Source organism: Notolabrus celidotus, chromosome 14, assembly GCF_009762535.1.
Source record: "Notolabrus celidotus isolate fNotCel1 chromosome 14, fNotCel1.pri, whole genome shotgun sequence".
NCBI lineage: Eukaryota > Metazoa > Chordata > Actinopteri > Labriformes > Labridae > Notolabrus > Notolabrus celidotus.
The window spans coordinates 23589100-23611259 of record NC_048285.1 but is presented as its reverse complement, the minus strand read 5'-3'; the positions used below and the strand labels follow the sequence as shown (position 1 = coordinate 23611259).

Genomic DNA, 22160 nt, shown 5'->3' with positions numbered 1-22160 from the left:
GGAGCCTGTGTGGCCATGATGGCATGTGGAATCTTTGGGCAATATGTTGACCACAGAAACAATAGAAACGAGATTCCACAATGAAAATGTCATAAGTACCCTCGCCCTCTTTCCCTTCCCTCCCTCCACAAATCCCTTCCTTTCCTTTCTCTAGAGTTTAAAAGAGCCCCAGGGTAAGATAAATTAATGTATTTAAGATGTGGAAATCAGATATTGAAATGATTGCCCTCACCATCCTCCCCCAAACCTCCCTCACTCACCCCCTTCTCCCTGCTCGTTTCAATCGAGTTTAATGGTGCACAGGGAGACGGTGTGATCGATAGACTGCGAGAAACAGAACTTTCTTCATTCAAAGTCCACATTTTTAGTCAACCTTTTTTTTTCTTTTTTTACTGTGCCCTGGGCTTTTGCAATTGATAGCCTCCTCAAAAGTCCACCACCCTTCTCCTCCCTCCTTTCTCTCCTCTTTTCCTTCTTCCCTCCACACCTTCCCACCCCCACTGAACCCCAGCCAGCCACAGCTGCCTCTCCAGATGTGAAAGAGAGAAAAGAAAGGGAGGAGAGGGAGAGATGGAGGACAGGGAGAGGCCACCTCCTGCGGGGAATGAAACAGAGAGAAAGGAGAAAAGAAGGGAGAGGAAGTAAGGAGATAAAAAAAAAAGGATAGGAAGGTTGGAAAAACAGATGTAATTAAAAGTGGAAAAAAGAAGCAAATTGGGTACATTGTTCGTTTTAGACAGTGCAGGAACTTGTCATTGAGGACCACCTACTTGGCCAGCCAGTCATCAAATGTGGCCAAATTCATTATTTCTGCAGCTTCACACCTCTTTTCACACCTTTAAATCATCACAGAGGAGCAAAATAGGAACAAAAGCCCTTAAAAGTGACCAAAATAAATCAGTCTCTAACATTTCGTTAGCCAGGTCTGCAGGTTAGCGGAGTCCGCATGTATCCAGGCTCCTCCATGGGCAGAGCTGATTTATGTAGCAGCTCAGGGCTCTAAGCCCAGAGTCAGCGCTCACACCGTACTCCTGGGGGCCGTCTGATTAGAGATGGAGGAGAGAAACCATGCGCTCACACACTCGGCCATTTGGTTCTCATTACACACATGTAGTCGCACACCCAGGACACACTTTCACCCCTCACACATGGACTCCAAGAGCGTGCACACACCAAGGTGCAGATGCAGATGCAGACTTGTGCAATCTCAAAGCATGGAGTGCCATTTTTAGTTCACCTGTGTTTGTGAAGTTTGAGGAATTAAGAAGAAGAAAGGCAAACAAAGTGGTTCAATATGCTCGCACTTCTCAAAACAATATTTCTGATGCAAATTTTGCAGAATTCCAAAGAAATCAGTCTTCTCCTCATCAATATTCCTGATTGTATTATGCTTTGAACTTCTCAGGCTTCTTTCTTACACTTCACATTAAAAGCAAAAACCCATTCCAAAGCTTAAATGGTTTCTCTTCTTTTGAAAAGTCAAGGTTCACTTGTTTTCCTCATACTCATCCTCAGATGGACAGAGACTTTGGTAGCAAAAATCAAGCCAGCAGCATCAACTTTGTGCATTTTCAGAAGAACCTAACACAGGATGGCACCCCATGCTGTTTAACACAAGTGTTAATATGAGAGGACTGTAAACACCCGCCTGTAATCACAGAGCCGCAGCATGTGGTCGCTTTGACCGCACCGAGATGAAGAGATGCATGTGTTATAGGTGGAAATGAGAGAGCCTAAAAGGACGGAAAGACTAATTTACAACACAGTAAGCCGGATTCAACAGCGGACCAATGCATGACATCCCAGGCAGGGTGTGTGTGATCCACTAAAGTCTCTGGATCATGCTTCATTTAGAGTATGTCATTAAAGCTGTGTTAAAATCTGTTCACTGAGCATCCCTGCAGTTATACACACTCTGTATCCCTACATGAAGACCTGTGGATTCAATGCACCCAGCCTTAACTCAAAGTGTGAGCTCTCCATTCATGCCCCCACCCTGCTGCCTTAGTTTCAGACATTGCCCTTCCCCAGACTCTTCCGGTCCGGACCCAAAAGCCTCACCCCCAGTGACATCAGGCCGCAGCAATGAGCAGAAACACTTAACACATGTAGCTTCATGCACTGTGCCCCCTCAGCAGATCAGGGACATGACGCTGGAGCTCTGATGGGTAAAACAGATGCACACGTAGACAAACACATCCATACATCATTAAGCACATTACAGTGGGAACAATGCAATGCAGATAGTCTTCTGCGGCATGGCGGAAGAAAGAGGGTAATTAATTATTAGGAATTATGGCTCTGTTAAATGCCTCATTCTGATTGGCCAATGTACTATAGCAACAGTCTCTTATTTCTTGATAACATAATGTTGCTATGGATGCAGTTCTAATCACAGACTATGCTGGACTTACTGTAAACATATCAGTCCCTAAAAGGAGTCCGCTCTGATGCTACGGACGAGAAAAAGGAGAAAAAAACCCTGGAGAAAAGGGAGGAGAGACGCAAAACTATAAGCTACAACACGAAATCTACAAAACTGAAGATGGAGCATGAAGTGAGCTCTTAACAGAACACAGATCAATGGAGTGATGAATGGAAAAGGAAATGTTTCAGACTCTGACCATCAAGGAAAAAACTCAACCAGGTGCAGAGCTGATTTGTTTGAACCTGTTCACCTTGTTTAACTTAATCAGTGGAAACATTTATTTTAATGTGAGTGAAATCAGCCCGTTTTAAGAAGGCTACAGAGTTAACTGTTACTTTGGATGCAGGTCAAACTGAGTGTAATGCATTATTTTAAACAGAAGAAATTGAATCTTTTTCAAGCAATAGCTACAATAATGTCCAAATCAGTATTTGGGTTGATTTGTTTGAGTGAAGTATTGTAAGTGGCGATGTTACAAGTCTTGTCCACCCTAAAGAGGTTCTTTATTGCATAAGCACTCTATAAATAAAAGTATTATTATTATTGTTGTTGTTGTTGTTGTTGTTGTTATTATAACCACCCACTCACTATACATTATTCTGCTTATGACCCAGCTACCAACTGAAGATAAAAACAAGCTGGCACTTTGTACTGATTAAAAAATGATTTATTTATGTGGCTGAAAAATGTCCTTCAATTAGTAGTGGTTCCATTGCAACAGTATTCTTATTTGTCTATTTGTGGTTCAAAAATAACATTAAACCTAACATTTTCATTAAGGTAAAGTCAAAATATTAGCATCTTTCCGTTGGCTTTTGTAACACATGCAGAAAATAACAGCAGCACCTGTATAAGCCCATCACCTTAAGTTTTCAGTCATCATTTTCTTCTCATTTAGAGATGCTTCCCGTCTGTTTTCTTCAATTTTGGTCGATGTTTCTTTCAATCAATCAATCAATCAATCAATCAATCAATCAATCAATCAATCAATCAATCAATCAATCAATCAATCAATCAATCAATCAATCAATCAATCAATCTTTATTTGTATAGCGCCAAATCCCAACAAACGTTATCTCAAGATGCTTTTACAAACATAGGAGGTCTAGACCACTCTATGTCAAATTATGAACAGAGACCCAACTTCAAGACAGGGTAAGACTCAGTCTGACCCCACCTTAATCCATCATGAGCATTGCACATCGCAGTATTTAGCTAGTTACAGTGGTGAGGAAAAACTTCCTTTTAACAGGCAGAAACCTCAGGCAGAACCAGACTCATGTTAGACAGCCATCTGCCTCGACCGAGTTGGGTCTGGAAAGACAGATAGAGGGGAGTAAGAGAGAGAGAAGTGATAGTGATGAGATGAGTCGTAGAAGCTGTTGCCGCTGGAGTCCAGCACGTCCGTATCAGCTGGAGTCCAGATCGTCCGCAGCAGGAGGAGGTCTACGGCAGCTCAGAGGAATCTACGAGACAATGGAGCTCAGGGACTCCAGAAAGGTCTATGGTTAGTAAATTTAATAGGACAGGCAGAGTTAAAGTGAGTGATGAAGGGGTTGGGGGGAAGGGGGTGAGCTAGGATCCCAGTGTGTCAGTCAAAGCTGGTCCAAGCCTGATCCAGCTCTAACTATAAGCTTTATCAAAAAGGAAAGTTTTAAGCCTACTCTTAAAAGTGGAGAGGGTGTCTGCCTCCCAGACCCTGACTGGTAGCTGATTCCAAAGGAGAGGGGCCTGATAACTGAAAGTTCTACCTCCCATACTACTTTTAGAGATTTTAGGTACAACTAGCAAGCCTGCATGTTGGGAGCGTAGAGTTCTAGAGGGGTAATAGGGCACTATGAGTTCTTTAAGATACGAGGGTGCCTGATTTTTAAGGGCTTTGTAGGTTAAAAGAAGGAGTTTAAAATCTATTCTACATTACTTAGCTAATCCTGTGTGTGTCATCTCTTGCTAGTTCCTACATCGCTTTCAGGCTAATTTTTTATTTTTCTTGCTAGGTCATAAACAACAAATTGATTTTTGTGTGTAGATGTGTGTGATCTGGTTTTCCCTGATGTCAATCTTACTTGTTGGTATGGGTTTTTTGCCAATCAGAATCAAGTATTTAACACAGGTGGGTAATAAGTTAGAAAGCTGGGGAATAATATAATTATAGAGACTCACTTCATTAGTTTTATTAATGAGGATTACTATTACTTATTATAGTATAATAATTCATGTCTAGGATGGGGGCTTGGGAGAATGGCAAAGAGAACCAGGAAGGTCCCGATTAAATTTTCTGATTGTCAGCCTCGATATGTTTCAGTCTGGAGGCTTCTGTTAATAATTGACACAAGAACAGGATGATATATTGCTGTCGAGCGTGTCTTTAAGACAAACAATGTGTCGTATAGTAAAGAGACACCTGTTCAGGACACTGCTGTCCGTCCAGCCTCAGTCTCTTGGGTTCATGTCTGAGTGTGAAAAGAACAATGAGGTGGACAGACGTGAATGAGAGGATTCTGCAGGGGACGTAGAGGAGACAGATCGTGTTCTTCCAGGGGGTAGTCGCTGTCTGAGAGGAAGTGTAGGTCAGCGCTAGACGTGTGTGTGTATATACATGTATGTGTTTTTGTGTGGCCAAGGTCTGCTCCTGCAGGTCAAGACTGTACGGGCAGCAGGAAGTGACCCAAAACATTCTGGGATTTAATTTAACCCCATGTGTGCTGCAGCATCTTCTACTGTGAGGTTTTTTAAATGGGAGGGAAAAAGTGAGTTATAGGTTTAAGATGTAAAATGTACCGCAGATTAGTCAGTCAGTATTTCATAAGGAAGTATTTATCAGAAGGATGTTATTTACATCAATAAAGATCAGATTGTAGTTACACAATGATGTAATCCTTGGAAAAGGATGAAGTAACAAACTGTATACGTGATCGTCTAAATACACGTATGAATATTTGGAATACTTGAGCGGAGGTGCTCTAAATTTAGAATCCCCTTGACTTTCCCTCGCCCCCTCCCAACACTTCTGCCTTCCAGTCTAAAACAATGGACCCCCTATGTCCCTCCCCCATCCTCCCCCACCCAACACACACTCCCTGTGCCATTATTGGATGTGCTACCTCTCCCTGTGTAGGTGTGTGTGTATGTGTGCTTGGCCTCTGGAGTCCCATCAGGAAGAGAGAGAACGTTTAGCAGCTCCTGTGCTCACTTTGCGATAGGGACACGATGCCTCTGTGGGCGGGAAGTGACTCCTGGGGCCGAAAGGAATTTTTCAGCCTGACGTTATGAGGGCAGAAATATGTCACTAGAGCTGAGCATGCGACACTTTTGGACAGGATATCTCTGCCTGTCAGCAGACACGTTTACATCAGTCTCATCCAACTCGGACTGACCCAGTAACTCCTCAGGGTTATGTAAGCGGGGCTCTGACGATCCAGAGACACTGTGCGTCAGCTCCGTGTGCCTATCTGCGTGTCTTCATCCTGCTGCCACTCTGTAAGGGCACGGCTGTCTACAGTAGCACACAAACAGGAGTTGACGGGGTGATCCGAGGTTCATCCTGTTTTGGTTGCAACCTTGAAGCATGTCATTTTCCTGGAGTGTCATGGTACAAACAGATGGTTGTTATCATCAGGGTTTGTGAGGAAGCGTCGCTGGCAGCTCATTAGTTCTTCCTCTTTTCTTCTCTCACCTTCCTCCATCATTCTCCTTGAACACACCGTTATCCCTTCTTGTTTCCTCTTGGAATTAATAACTCTATTCTATTATTCTTTCTCACAGAGTTGGATGAGAAGATGGACGACATTCAGAAGCAGCCTATCAGCTGAGCTTAGTTAGCTTCTCAACGAAACAAGAGGCAAGGAGATAAAAGCTAGCCTAGCCCCTTAAAAAAGGTAAGAAAATCTACATTAAGGCACTTGTCAAGCTCACTGCTTGACACACCAGTCCCTTTTTAGATTGCAAGTCAGCAACAGCGCTGAAGCTAAGCTCTGTAGCCATTGGAGGGCGATGGTAGTGGCGTGTAACTGAGCAGCAGCATCATCAGGAGTGATGCATACAACAGCAAGTGCTTTTAAAACAATAACAGCAGATTAATGTGGTACTTTATCTCACTGTGCAGATTCTGCAAACACAAGCAAACTTGCTCTGCATTCAAAAGAACATGATGCAAGTGATGTGGTGAGGACAAACTCAAGCTAATTTTTACTCTGGAAGCTGGTCACCCAAATAATAAATAAACTGCCAGTTCTGATGATTTATACTGATTCCATCTTGCTCTGCAGTGCCTGTTACTACCCATGAAGCCAGCTTGTCATACCATTATGCTTCTGTGACATTTACGTAACAGACAAAACATTACTGTAAAGGCAGATTATGAATGTGTGTGTGACCTGTGTCCGTAATTAAGGTCGTACGGGGTCACTGTCTGGTCAGGTGTTCCGTCCGCAAGGCTATACAGTTGGCTGGTTTATTCTGGTTTATTCCAAATTGAATAATTCCTCGATCATGTATACGTTCATTCCGCTTTAAATTAATTTCTGCGCATGCTCGTTCCCTTGTCCTGTCGCAATGACGCACATATTTCAGGCTGAGGTAGAGCAGCCGTTGCACTAACCGGCTTTGATTCGCCAAAGTACGGTCTTCTGCCTACTTTCTCCAGTCCTCTAGCTCTCTTCTCCTCCTCAGCTGATGAAAGTGAAGCAGTATGTTTGTGTCCAGCTGCTTATTCAAAACTATAATCAAAATCAAAGCGAAAGTTGTACTTATTGTGTGGTCTTCCATGTTGTAACCGAAAATAAAAGAAGCAGGAGTCTGCACTGGACACTGGAGTCTGTTTTCTTCCGGTAGATGTAAATACGTCACGCCCGCCCCTGTCCAATCAGAACCCTTCCCAACCCCCAGACCTTAAGCGGAATTGAATAAAGATGATTAAATGTGTTTTTCATGTAAACCTCAATTCGGAATTACTATTTCCATGTAAACATGAAGGAGAATACTTTAAATCTGAATTATTTAATTCTGAATAATTAATTCTGAATTAAAAAACATGTCACCATGGCCAATGATAAGTTTCAGAGTCCATGTGTCATCCTGATGGGAGACACTAAACAAACCTCTGAAGTTAATAACGCTGGTTTTAATATTGATAGAGGAGTGGTAATCGTTTCTTTTATTCATGTCACAAACTTTCAGAGGGCTTCACAAACAAATAGAAATAAAGTAAATATTAATAAAATGTTGAAATGTGGCTAAATGATGACGAACGCAGAGGTGAAAACTTTTTAAAGATGTTTTCACATACGTGTCCTGACAGAGGAGAAAGTAACCACACCTTAAAAATGCTGTACTGACTTTAAAGTGACACCTCAACAGACATAAAACATAACATGCATGTATTTTTATTTTTGTTCTGCACATTAAAATGTTCTCAGTGCGACTAAGAGACGGCATCTCCAGAGCTGGAGCATGTGAACAGTCTCTTGAGCCAGCTTTTCTTTTTCTTTTTCTTCTTAGCAGTCATTTCTTGCATCCTGCTGTCGAGTTTGTCCATTCTGGCGGCCATGTCTCTCTCTCTCTCCGTCCACTCCTCAGTTTTCTTCTTCTGGGTAGTGTGGAGTAGCTGGATAGTGTTCTGAAGGGAGCTCCTCTCCTCCTTCCACTGCTCCTGCTGGAGCTGCAGCTGGTCCAATGCTTCCTTCTCAGAAGCCATGATTTCATGGTTGAACTTCTGGAGGTCATGGAGCTGAGTGGTGAAGGCGGTCTGCATTTTTTTCATCTCCACCTGAGCTTCTTCCTTGATCTTCTGTAGATCTTGCTGGAGCTGCAGCTGGTCAGTCTGCTGCTCCTGGTCCTTGTGAGTCCTTACCCACAGGTACTTGTTGGGAGCTGCCTTCTCCTTTCCAGGGGTCTTCAGACTCAGAGCTTGGTTCAGGACATACATCTGGAGCTTCTGCAGGTGCACATTTATCTTCTGCACCTCCTCAGACAGGTTCTTCTGGCCCTCAGTGCAGGGAACAAGCTTGGTCGCTCTCTTTAGTAAGGCAGCTTGGTCCTGCTGGAGCTTCTGTTCAAGGTTGAAGATGCCAGCTTTCAGTGCCTTGACTTTGTCCCGCTGCTCTTCCTCAGCGTCTTGGTCACTGTCCTCGTTGGCCTGAAGCTTTTCAGTGCATTTCTGCAGGTCTTCATGAGCCGCCTGCAGCTGCACAATCAGCTCTGATGTATCTCTCTCCTGGCTCTGGGTGACCTGGTCAGCTCTGGAAACCTGAGCGACAGTGATGCTTTGCCTCTTCAGTCTCTGCCTCATCATGTTGAGTTTCAGTTCAGAGACTTCAGCTCTCTTTTGTGCGTCATGCAGATTAAAGTGAGCCCTATCCAGCTGGATCTTCATCTCTCCTGCTTGTTTCTCTGCAGCGACGTGTCAGCAGTAATGCAGCTGATGAGCTTCATTGAGCTGCTCTTTCAGACGAGCGTTTTCTGCCTTCAGCTGAGACAGTTTATCCTCCTTCACTGAGGACTCAGGCTGGCAGCCACGGTCTGTCACGCTGCTGTTCGCTGCCTCCATGTTTCTCCACCTCCTCTGGTTTCTATTTCTTCTGTCCATTACTTTAGATTAACTAGAAGCGTCTGGAAGTAAGAGTAGTGGATAGGTTTGTGAATGTTCTGAAGGTTTTGCAAAGTACCAACTGGTAGTTAGACTACTTGAAGTGGTGATGAAGCTCTGGTTGAGACTTCTGGTATATAGTCTGCAGTAAGCCTGATGTCATAAATGTCACGGTCCAACTCTCCACATCAGTGTTTTGATTCAAAACACAGTGGCCATGCAAATTTATTATTTATAGTTTTTTGCACAAACTCGGCCCCAAACAGCAAAATCTGGGGAGCATGAAATCATGCAGAAATGCAAAAAGCTGCAGTTCCTCGAGTGTCCACTTGAGGTTGTCTCCACAAGCCACAAATCTCTATTAATTCATTCTAATTCTAATTCATTGGTGCTGAAGATATTATAGCCAAGAGTCCTGCATACATTTGCATAATAAGAGGCGTAGTGTGTGCCAGGATGCTTAAGGCCCTTGAGGTCGAGTCATTGCATGCATTGCATTGTATTACTTTGAATCGCTCTGCAGGACACCGCAGAAGGAAACAGTGCTTTGCGTTGAATGCTTACAGGACATGATAAAATATGTTGCATTTCTGATATTAGGCAATGTCATCAATTCAACCCTTTCTAGTACATCAGCAACAGAATAGGCAGTTGTAATATAACTCTGCAGGAACACAATTGACAACAGCTAACATCACTTTTTAACCACTTGATAGTGTTTGATTTTTAAGTCAGGGATATGAACAAACATCTTGGACACATTTGAGTGAGTCTGAATGTTCTTCAGCCTGAGTAGTAACGTTAGCTGCTGTCTGACAGTGCCTCATATATTAGCAGATATGTTTTATGTCATGCAACATGGCCTAATGTCCCTCCAGATTCCTGCTATGTCTCTTTGGGTACAAACATTAAAATTGATGCAACAGAGAGAGGAGGGAATAAAAAGAGGACAGAGAGAAAAGAAGAGGAGGGGTAGAGGGAAACAAACAACGTGATGTATAGAGAGTTGTAGGACGGATTGAAGTAAACAACATGGGAGTAAATAAAGCAGAGAGAGAGGAATCATACATGCATGATGTTTATTAAGTCGGGGATAAATGAGATGTTGCAGCAGCTGGCTGGATGATAAAACTTAACATTAAAAATAAAGAGATGATTTCTTTAAAGGATTAATAGCACTCTGAAGTCATTGATGATCACTCACTGAAGACTTCATTATTCCAATTAATGGGCCCCTCCGCTACTTGACCAGACCGTCAGAATTAGTGGCGAGGAACCTTTAAGTCAGATGGATGAACTGCCACCGCCCTTTGCACTTACATGTATGGTCTTCACATTTTTTGGTTGGTATTGAATTGTTCTGTCTGCCTGCCATAACAATTAGGGGCCGATGTGTAAAGGCAGATTATGAATGAATGTGTGTGTGACCTGTCCGTAATTAAGGTTGTACGGGGTCACTGTCTATTTAAGGTAGGAACCTTTGTTGTGTGGTCAGGTGTTCCGCCCGGAAGGTTATGCAGTTTTTGACCGCTCAAGCAGCATGGTGCTGCGGGAGTTATGCATGTATGTTCGTCTGTGCAATGTCATGTTTTGGACACTTTTGGAGCTCACGTCACGAAAATAAATGGACCGAGAGTTCAACTGACAAATATGACTTGGACTTTAATTCATCAAGCACGGTAACTCCAGCGTGTCAGATAGGTATTCCAGGTGCAGCGCCTCAGTGGCTTAAAGCTTTGGCTTGGCCTCTACAATCAAATGGGTGCAAAAATCTCGCTTTGAACCGGAAATGTAAAAGGGGCACATATGTCACATTTGTTTAATTGATACAGACAGTCAAAGTATAATTACTACAACTCATAAAAGTATATGATGCACAGCAAGTGTCACCATCTTGGGATGATTTGTACCCTTTAGAAATATAGACTCATTGCCCTCCAACTGCTTCTGGTAAGGAAAAACTTTTTTTCCCCATAATTCCAGACTCGCCTCTTGCTGGGATATTTCAATGCTGGGGGAATGAGTGGGTAACACAACACAACACGGGACGCTTTAAAAAGGTCTCTATCGATCTAGCTGCTGTCTTTCTATGTGATAAAAAGCCAAGAAAAATTCAGACTCCCATGAACAGGTTGCCATATGTAAATCAGTGCAGAGAAACAAACAAATGAGTGAATAATCCAGGTACCTTGAACTCAGACACTGATAGCTGCTTCTTTGTGCAAATCATGTAAAAATATAATACCAGATGTTCACTAATGCAAAAAGATAGAGCACAGACCTCTTGGACACTCTTTTAGTTGAATCAACCAAATAGCAAGTATCATCCAACAAGTGTTTGCATCAAAGTGTCTCCAAGAAGATGTCAGCCTTGATAAAAATCTAGCAGCATCCGCTTGTCACTCACTTTTTGGAACAGATTTTTTAACTTTGATGACACATGTTTTTAATTTCCTGAAGAGTCGTCTTTACAGGTGCTTTGAGTTGTTTTAGTTACTTTGAAAGGAGGAAGGTTAGCTGTCTTAATGCTAAACTATAAAAAACTGCCTTAACCTCCAAGTCCATGCTCACCATGGCGTTAATCTTATTATCTATCTCTTAGCAGTAAAGCAAATGTAACTCAAAATGTTGAACTATTGCTTTATCTTTGGTGAAACTTTCTTTTTAAACGCTTTCTGACTGTACTGCAAGATAACTTTTCTCTGTACCATCCAATCAATTATTATTTATTGTGCATATTGTCTCTATATATTCTTCCAAAATGTCCTCTACCATGGGATCTTGTGTCTTCTCAACTTTGGGAACTCCAGCTGAAGTGAAAATAATGTTCTGAATGTTTGAACAGCAGGAGTTTGCAATGACTGGTAGAAGAGGTTGCCTCCTCTGTGTTCGTCCTTGTTACTCATCCGTCTCTCGTTCCCTCTCATCATATACTCTCCAGTCACTTCCTTTCTCTCCATGTTCTGCTCTCACTGTACAAATGTGTGCATGTGTGTGTCTGAAGTGTGTATGTGTTAGTGTCCATCTCTCCGTGGAAGCATTCCAGTAAAACTAAGCCAGTGAGGGGTCTCTGTCTCACATCCCTCTTCAATCAAACACAAACACACACGTCCGGCCAGCCTGGCCCACGCTATCTTCCCCTGCCTCCCAGTGCCAGATGCACACACCCTGCTCTCTCCTCTCCCAACATTCCTCCTCCTTCTCTGCCTCCTCTCTCCCCTCTGCTTGCTTTTCCTCCTCCACCTCCTCCTCCTCTGCTCTGGTTCGGCACCCCTGTGCATCACATTGTCTCCCGGCTCTTCATCTTTCTCCACTTCCTGTGTCCTGCTCCCCGTGCCCCCTGCACCCCCTCCTCCTTCCTACCCCTGCTTCTCTGGGCTCCTCTCTCTCTTTGCGACGTGACTTGTTGCACAGACAGTGGGGCCGCTGCCAGCAAACCGGGGCAGAATTGGCTGAAGATGTTCTTGTGCTCGCTGTAGTGTCCATGTACAAGTCTGACTGGGACGTGTGCTGGCGGACAACCCGAGAATGCTTAAAAATCTAACCTCCAGCACCTCTTAAGTTTTCTTGAGAAGGAGTTATATTTTGTTTGTTTGGCAAAGTTGACATTTCCAGCACAGACATTTGAGCCACAATTGACCTCTTATTTCACTCCAAGTAAGCGGAGAAGCACTTTTTCCATAATTTGAAACAATTTCTCTATAACCCAAAGCTGAATATTTACGTCGAGACACTTGTAAATCTTGATTTTTCCATCCAAATGTCTTGATATGAATTAAAATTAAATTAACCATGTTTGGTGAACTTACCAGAACTCACTTGAATTCAACCCCTAAGTGAGATTATGCACTAATTAGCATTTTTACCACTGTTATTCAAACATTAAATAAAGGAATACTGCTCAGAGAAATGGCATGCAATCTCTTTTTTAAGCTCTGGAGCCTTGTAGAATGTATAAATATATACAACTCTTTGGGGGGTAATAAAGCTGTTCTGCAGGCCTGTGGTTACCCAACACATTCATAATGTTCTTGATATTCATTTATCTTGATATTTGTCACACAACTTTAAGTTTAAAAAGTGTTTGTATAATCCTCCATCTTCTCTTATATCAGGAAATTCACATTTTTCCATGACTTCATAAAACATTGAACCACTTCGTCTTACATCGCGTTCTGTTGCTTTTAGTTTCACTTAATGACCCAAGTTTCTCCACTTAAACCCACTCACAATATTTATTGCTGATGGGGGCATTGTGCTCATGACTCAGCGGAGAAACACTTTTTTAAAATGTGATCGTGGGAATGACAGAGGAACCCAAAAGAGAGAGACAGGGACACAGAGAGAAGGAAAGAAGAGGAGGGGAGACAAGCTGCAGCTGGTACAGGATGTGAAGATGATGCCAGTGGAGGGGCATGAGAGCAATCAGCCGAGCGTTCTCACAGAAGCACAGCACACATGCACAAACACACCCACCCACACACAGAGAGACACAGACAGACGTGGCATAGTGAAGCCTGGCTGTCCAGACATGTTGTTGTGTGTTATCAGGAGGTCGGCAATGGAGGCCAAAGACGTCGGACCATCCCTCTCTCTGTGTTTACTCTCAGTCTAAACAGCAGACCAGCCACTGAGGCTAATGGGCCTCTAATCTACAGCTGGATGACACACACATGGCGTCTTCTCAGAATCCCAAACAGGCCAGTAACCTCTCTGAGCCACATGTGCATTTACAACATACACTGTATTTCATACATTTAACTGTAATCTATAGGGGTTTATATCATTCACATTCATATGACCGTATTTCTATAACGTACTTCCTGTAAAGTCCAGATTGTAAGTGAACTGGTTTGTTTTGGGGGGCTTCCAGAGGGAAAAATATTCTTCTGTCTTCCTGCATGAAAACTTCCATTGCGTTCAGCAACCCGTTGTTTCTATGTAGCTTTGTCGCTCTTTCTTGTAGTAGTACCATCTTTTTATCATCATCCTTGTAGCTTGAGCTCAGCCTTACAGTAGCATAGTTATGAGGTACCAACCATACAGCAACATCTGGTCTTAATAAATGAAGGTCATGCAAAAGAGTTAAAATATGGAGTTCCTCGAGAGTCCACTTGAGGTTGTCTACAAAAGCCCTGGAAGTCACACATTCCGTTTTGGTTGGAATAGCTAATTCCTCTATTCGTACACGCTATATGGGAATGATTTTTTTTAATAACTCATTAGTTTTGAAGATATTAAAGTAAAATGTTTTGCATAATCAAGACCACAGTTGATTTGACATACAGGCAAGCACACTGCAGCTGTTAGCAAGGAGGCTAACTCCACCTCTTTGCCTCTTGCTAGGTCGACCGAAAGGTAGGTTGAGTTACCATTTCAAACATGGCGACCGCCAACAATATTCTTCAAAACATCCCTTTAGAAACCAAAGAGTGACGTCGTTGAGACTCCTCCCAGGTTTTATCCAGTCTATGCTACGGCCCCATTGCTTGCGACAAACTTGCAAAGACTTGCTCCATCCGGATCCACTTGTCACTAGTTGTGGAGTGCAGGTTTTTGAATCAAACCTGCACTCCACAAGACTTTTATCCTTAAGTAAAACACTGTTTTGTACAAATGCATGATTATGACCTTATGACAGGAAAGCTCTTAAAAAGTCTGCAACGCTATGTATCATTTTTGATTTCAAGGACATGCTTCGTGGAGTGCCATCTGCTGGTCAATATACTGTAGCTCAGTTAAATACCTCTCTTTGCATTTTATACTGGTGTGTTGGTCGCAGTTCACTTTGCAAATGTCAAAAAAAGGTACCAAAAGTTTGTCTCATACAACACATTTTATGGTGCTCATCTTTTTAAGAGTATAATTAACTTTCATACAGGAGGAAAAAGGGATTAAACCAGCAAGTTGTCAGTGACTGAACTGCTGACACTGTTCCCCCAAAGCTGCAATCAATCTAACTGCTCATGGAGCACCTTCAGAACGAACTTAATACCCCAAATATTGAAGACGGGTTCTTTTTTTTTGTCGCTCACTTGAAGTATGAAATTTAAAGATAAGATATTTTCAGTGAAAATTATAAAGAAAACACACCCAAATACAAAAACACTTTAAAGGGGACAGAGACACAAACATCGAGCAGCAACACCCTCACTTTCTTCTCACCTTTACAGTTCAAGTACCAACACCCATTCACACATATGCACCCACATGCACAGTAGCACACACACAAGCGCACATACACAACTGAAAGTGATGAAGCACTTGGAAATTCATCACCCATGTCAAACTGAACAGAATGCTAATGGAGCTGCTTTTAAGTGCGTAACTCAAAGCTGAGGAGGTAATGGACACTGCTTTTAACAGCTCAGTGACTTTCTCTGCTCCAGGACACAAGGAAACACACACACACATACACACACACACACACACACACACACACACACACACACACATACACAGTTTTACCCACGCTCAGTCTTTCCTGCGAGTGTGTCACAAAACACAAAAGAGCCTCAGAGCTCCAGCGATAGATCCGGCACTCTCACCTTCACACTTTGTGTCATATAAAGAATACATCTCCCTGCCATCACTTTCACATAAAGTCACTCTTTCCTTTCACAACAGTCACACATCTTCTACGGGGCTAACACACACACACACACACAAATACACACACAGCCTATATGCGCCTGCTGCAGTAACACACACTTTGTCGATCAACTTTTGAACTGCGATTGTTTGCATGCCAGCTCATTAGTTGAAACTTTTCCCCTCCAGACTTAAAAAAAAGGCCGTCCTCATGATAGATAAAGATCTCATTATTACCTCTGATGTTCGGGCTGCCTGTATATACTCATACATACGTGTGCGTGTGTATGTGTGTGCGAGTGTGTTACCAAGCCAGGCTGGCCGTCAGCCCCACTCCCCCAAGGCTAAGCAGCTTCGTCCAGGCTTGTCTGGCCGCTGCACTCTCTGTGCTGGATGTACAAAATTTATGATGTAAAGTCCCTGTTTGGTTCCCTGTGTCTGCTTTTCCTTGTTCGATTCCAGCATCTGTTAATGACACCTTCAGGAGCATCTTATACAAGTTACTATTATCACCCTGTGGATTGGTATAGCACATCAAGTTTGTCTGGAAAGTTAGCAGATAATTGAGGTCAGTGTTTATGTGTTTGGAATGATCATACATGTTCAGTTTTCTCACCGTTATGGACGTTTCTAATGTGTTTTATTTCCATGTGTCTTGCCTGATAACTTTTTTTTTTCATTGAGGCAGAAAGAGTGTATGCATTGTGTGAACTGAGAGAAACAGGATGGGTGGGTTTGTCAGTGCAGGTGCCCACATGTTAGTCAATCTGCCGGCAGGAAATTGCACTGGCATAGACACACAAACACACACTTTGCCTACAAATATACACCCTATCTGTCACCCAGGGCCCTTCAGCAGCTGACGCAATACTTCCTCCTTGTACTTCTCTTGACCCTGTTCACGATCTTCAGTTCTCTTGTGAATCTATTTCATAGTGGATACATTCACATGACCCAGTGTTGTTTGAATCCTCCCAATCACTTACAGCTACATATGAAGTCACCATGTTTAAGCTTTAAAATGAGCTCAACCTTGACTTGCAGGCAGAAGAACATGACTGAAAATAGTGCAAAAGTTGATGGTCTTTTTTCGGCACGGTAAAGCACTGACAAATTTCAGTATAGTGCACACATACCTGAATAGTGCTTTTGAGTTTGTTATAATTAGCTAAATTATGTAGTGGAGCTGACCCCACCTGCAGAAGTTGAAAGCCTAGCTTCTGTTCTGGTTCTCCAGCCGCTCTCTCAACAAAGGGGTTGAGCCTTACGGCATCCCCTGTGGGTAACACAATTACTATTAACAAGTACCTCATATGACCTCAGTCAAAAAAAAAACAAGCTATCCCTTTAATGTTCTTATGCAACGTTAATCCACCATATGTATTGCATCTTAACATGCCATATCACTTGAATAAGCCTGTAAAAACATTGTTCCACAATGTTCTGTTTAAATGGACCTCATGAGATCTTAATGTTCTTTAGAAATCAAAGCAAAATTTTATGTCTGTTTTTGCCTTCACAGCGGCTCACATCTACCCCAGCAGGTGAACTTGGTTTAGTATCAGGGCAAAGTAATAACTGATGCGTTATTTCACTGAATGCATACTTGCATACTTGGCTGTGTAGCTCAGCTGCATTATATCCCTGCATTATTCAACTTGTCAAAAGCGGGACCAGCCATAACACCGGAGGATCACCAGGGAGTAAGGTTGGGAAACGAATTCACAGAAAGGGAGCAGAGGGAGAGAGTACCATATGTGGGTGAGAAAACATGTTCTCATACAGCCTGTTTTTCTTTTGTTTCAGCTGTGAGCCCCACCTTAAATGAGGACAGGGAGCAAGGGAATGCACTGGACAGAGGAGGAGAGGGGAGAGGTAGATGGGAATTCATTGAAGAATTGGGCATAATGTGCTCTGGGCAGTCCCCGACCCAGCTGTTTTCCATTCAGTGGGAGTCCAAGCAGTGAAATGTAGCAAGGGTGGGAGAGAAAGGCACAGGGAGAAGAGAAGGAAGAGGGAGACTGTGAAACATGGCGTGAGACACAACATGTAAAGGTCATGATGATGGTCGTTTAAGTGGACTTGGACCCCTGTTTTCTTCTTTCAATCACAAACTAACTTCTTCATTCACCTATTGAAACAGAACACACTCCCTTCGAAGGAATGAGAGCTGTTTTTAAAGTGCAAACTCAATACACAGTTCACTGTTTGCAGGACTGTTTGGGTCCTTGTGATCCACTAGCCTGTTGCACCGTCTTATTCCAACCTGCAAGAACTATACAATAACACATCTTCTCTCAAACTAACAAGACATCTGTTGAAGCTATGAGGTCACATTCAAACATGACACATTTAATCATTAACTTATCCTATTCACACACAGCTGACACGGCCACCAGGAGCAGTTTTGAGGACACTTTTGCATGTGGACAGCGGAACCTGGGATCACACCCCTGACCTTTGGATGGGGAGGTGACTAACTATCACTGAGACACAGCTTCCCCTTAATGCATGGCTTTTTAAAATCATGGGATGGAGAAGTGCAGACTAATTGCATGTTTATTTCATATTTGAAGAGTCCTTGCTTGTCAAATCAGCCTTTATCTAGCTCAAATATTTCTTGACTTATTCACATGCAGTAAAGAAAAAATTAAAGGTTGCCATCAACTACATCTCAAGTAATATAGCTTTTGAGAAAACCATCTATTGGCAGAAGATTAGCAGGTGAGGGGTCAAATATTTTATCAAAAGAGCAGGAAATTCAGATGCATGATTCCGTGTAATCTTGATTTAGTGAATGGCATTGAAATGAGGCTGTTACTGGAACTTCTTTTTCAATGTTCGAAAGTGTGTTCTCTTGGCATTTTTCTGGCTACTAAGCTAAACATGATTAATGATCATATTCAGTCATGATACTGAGAGCAACATCTGGAGTCTCTGGAGTTTTTTTTCAATGTTTCCAAAAATTTAACTTTGGTCACAAAAGTCCCAAAATAGCCACAAACCCTATTTTGCTGGGATTACTCTTTAATGACAGTATTACACTTGACAGCCACTGTTTTGTACACAAACACAGACATGAGCTCACGCTTCCTAATCTCTTTCCTTAGTGCTGACAGAGGAGACACTGCTGTGTGTGTGTGTTTGTGTGTGTATGTCCCTTAGTGTTAAAATGACTTTGCAGTCATCACCTTTGACCTTTTAAAGCCTGATTGACTCTACATCTGAAGCACAAGGTTACACAAACATCCACTTCACTGATTGTCAACCTGGTCTATTCATGTTGTGAACAATTAGCCCTGTGTCCAATAAATAGGGTCCAGAGCCTTTCCCAGCATACACTGCTCACATCCCAAAATTCACTGCTCCATCGCCGATCAAGACATGTATACTTCACATAGACACATCTTGTGGCAGAAGGAGAAGTTGAGTCTCTCTCTGGTGGTAACTAAGTCCTGGCACCCGCTTCGTGTCCCCTCTTGACATTACCAGCCTGTACAGGGCATCCACTGCCCGACACCGGACACCTCAGACCTTTGCCATTTAATGTGTGATGAGTCCAAGTGGTAGAGAGGCAGGGTGTGGGTTTGGCCTCTCCATGAAAGCAGTGGGTACTACATTTTGGACCATAGACATTGGATTGGAGATTGTTTTTAAGTCCAATATATGAACTTATTATCATATTATATATTTTTTTTCTATTGGATATGATCAGATTGTTTCTTGAGCTACAGGGACAAATCAAACAAACAAACAAAAAGGATCGGATCATCCTCCATTTGTCAAGTTTTTAAAATCAAAAACGTCTATATATAAATTATTTTGTGCAAAACATCAACCCCTCTCTTCTTCTTCCTCCTCTTTCTGTCCATTCTGTGCTACAGTATGGCAGTGCATGATGGCGGCCTCCATAGAAGAGGACCAGTTCATCTAGAAAAAAAAGGCTCATTCTGAGGTAACACAAACAAAAGGATGTTTATATTCAGGTGGTTAAACACTCATTTAAACATACTTGTGAATATTATGCTTCATTTCTACCAAGGCTGTTCTTTTAAATGTTGCTTAATAATACACACTGTACCTTTAAAATGTATTTCATTACTCCTAACTTTCCTTATTTGTAAGTGAGGTTTAATAAAAACTAAAAACTTTTGTAAACACAATTTTAGTGTATACAATTTCATAAATTAGCTTTAATTTTCAATGAGGAAAAAGACAGCCCATAATACGTTATACTGATACTCCTTTTTTTAAACCTCCTCTGAAAAACTTTTTTTGGTTGATTTTGGCGCCCCCTGTGGACAGAGTGGTACTTCCTATCCCTTTGCTAAACTTGTTCTTTACCTGCAAAGGTTGTGTTTTTTGACAGAAAATTTCCCTGCTGTCTTTTGAATGTCAAATCACATCACTCATCATGATCATTTGAAGTGGAAAAAGTAAAATAAGGGGTTTTTCCCCTGTGCTTTAAGTCAACTCATCTGACACTTCAGGCATTAAATATTACAGTAAAGGTATTGTCACTTTTTTTTGCTTATGGTCTAGTTTGCTTATGTAGGTCATAAAGAGGCCTCACAGTTAATGTCAGTGTGTTCATAACCAGGTTAAACTACTTTGCTTTGAAATAAACACAAGGTACTTGTGCTCTAATGAAAAGGAAAAGTGTTCAGAGAAGAGACCAATCCCATCACACCCTCGTAATATTTATGCTCTACTGATAAGTTACATAGCCAACCGCATGGCCCCTGATGTCCCACACAAAGTAGACGTGACAATAGATGAAGACAGATGATCTGTGAGAGCCAGTACATCACTGGGGTTATTAAATAGGCCCCTCCCTTCATCAGTGTTTCATCAAGTTAGGCCCACGACACCTCGGGGAGGCACAACAGTTAGCTGAAGAACTACCCCCCTCCCTGCAAGCCCCCCCCCACCCCCCCACCCCACACCCCACCTTATTACCCATACTCATAAAAAGAAAAGAGAAAAAATAGAGAGAGGGGTCTAGAAAGAGGTGTGAGAAAGAGGACAGAGAACGTTGAACCACAGTGAGAAGTCAGTTTGGGCTAAAGTTCAACCCCGCCAGGTTGGGCTGTACGCTTTACCTGCCTCATTTTCATCAGGAAGGAACTTAACAAAAGCTTAACCTTAGTTATCCTCCTACTATTGACATTAACAGCAAAACAATTAACTAAAAAAATCAATCAGTGAGTCCAACACAAAGCATGGGAAACAAGGCATGATGGGTCGTCACTGCAGTATTCAAACCTTTTTGATTGGAATGCCTCATTACAGAGTAAAGGGTTTAGATAACCTCTTTGTGCTTAAGCTGCCATAGTATGTTGTGTTTCTCACCTTGTTGGACAAAGTTCATTGATGCTGCCATGTGAGTCCAACATGCTCAGCGCAAACAAAAGAATCTTGGCATGTTGGTTCCTGCTTTTGGAAATATGTATCTGAAAGCTCTGGAAAAAGCTAGTTAGTGGACTTTGAGCTGTCAGGTTCTATTTGATGGCCACAGCTATGAAAATGAAAGCCACGTTGTAATCAACTGGAATTTTCCTTTAACGCAGAGAAAAGTGTGCCAGAATGAAGCGAGACATGTGATGAATGTCCCGCTGTTCCTTTTGTTTTCACCTACTGTTAAAAACAGCGCACAGGAGGAAGGTGTCTTTCGTTACACCTGGTGAACTTGATCTCTCAGGAAACACCTCAAACTCATGAATGTTGATGATTTACAGCAGCTGAGAGGAGAAATGATCATTTGTTTAATGTCAGAAAGAGATTTGTGGCATGTTGCTTGATTCATATCAAACATCTGGAAGGCACTATGATTTCTTATGTGCTGCTGATAGTAAGGTGATTTTCACACAGCGGAGAAGGATGTAAGTGTGTGTACACGTACATGTGTGTGTGTATGTGCCTGCCTGGCTGGCTTCGCCCCTGCTGACAGAGTAATGGATCTGTTCATTGTTGCATGTGGACTGTGTGTGATGTATGAGATTCATTTGAAATTCTCTGTCTTAAATGAGGCACTCACACGTCTCCATGTGGGAGAACACAGAGTTGAAGGCGAATGTATTATAGGAAAATGAACTAAAGTAGCTCATTTTTGCGGTCATCAATGCTGTGAAATGGTCTCCATCGTGGTCTTTGTCTCATATTTTTCTCCTCTGGTCTCATGTGAAACTCATGTCATGCACAATAAATGTGTCGAAAACACAATTGGTTGCTGTGCTGGTCTAATAGTTTCAATTTGGAATGGGTTAATATGAATGTAATTCAATTGAAGAAAATGCAAGTTAAAACACTTTCTATGAATCCACTACTTATAATTTATCATAAGCATATTTATGAAGCCTTATTAATGCATTTATAACAATCCTTGTTATAGGCATTTATAACAACTTCTAGGAATGTTTATTAATTGGTATAAGCAGTGAACATAATTTCTTCTTAAGGTGTTATACTTTAATGCAAAACTAACAAAAGCAGCTTTTGAATTCTAGGTTTCATAACTCTCACAACTTTATCCATTTATAAAGGTTCATAGAGAAC

General features: G+C 42.1%; 1 long non-coding RNA gene across 3 annotated transcripts in view; it reads left to right on the top strand.

The window, feature by feature from the left end:
• The window catches only part of LOC117825475, a 90206-nt gene that overhangs the window by 49730 nt on the left and 18316 nt on the right, over positions 1-22160 (top strand). For 2 of the 3 annotated variants that reach the window (XR_004633851.1, XR_004633849.1), the window contains one exon: positions 6194-6306. This is a non-coding gene — a long non-coding RNA (uncharacterized LOC117825475). Of the gene's footprint in view, positions 1-6193; positions 6307-17127; positions 17189-22160 lie in introns of those variants that run through there. The other variant, XR_004633850.1, reaches the window with a different exon arrangement.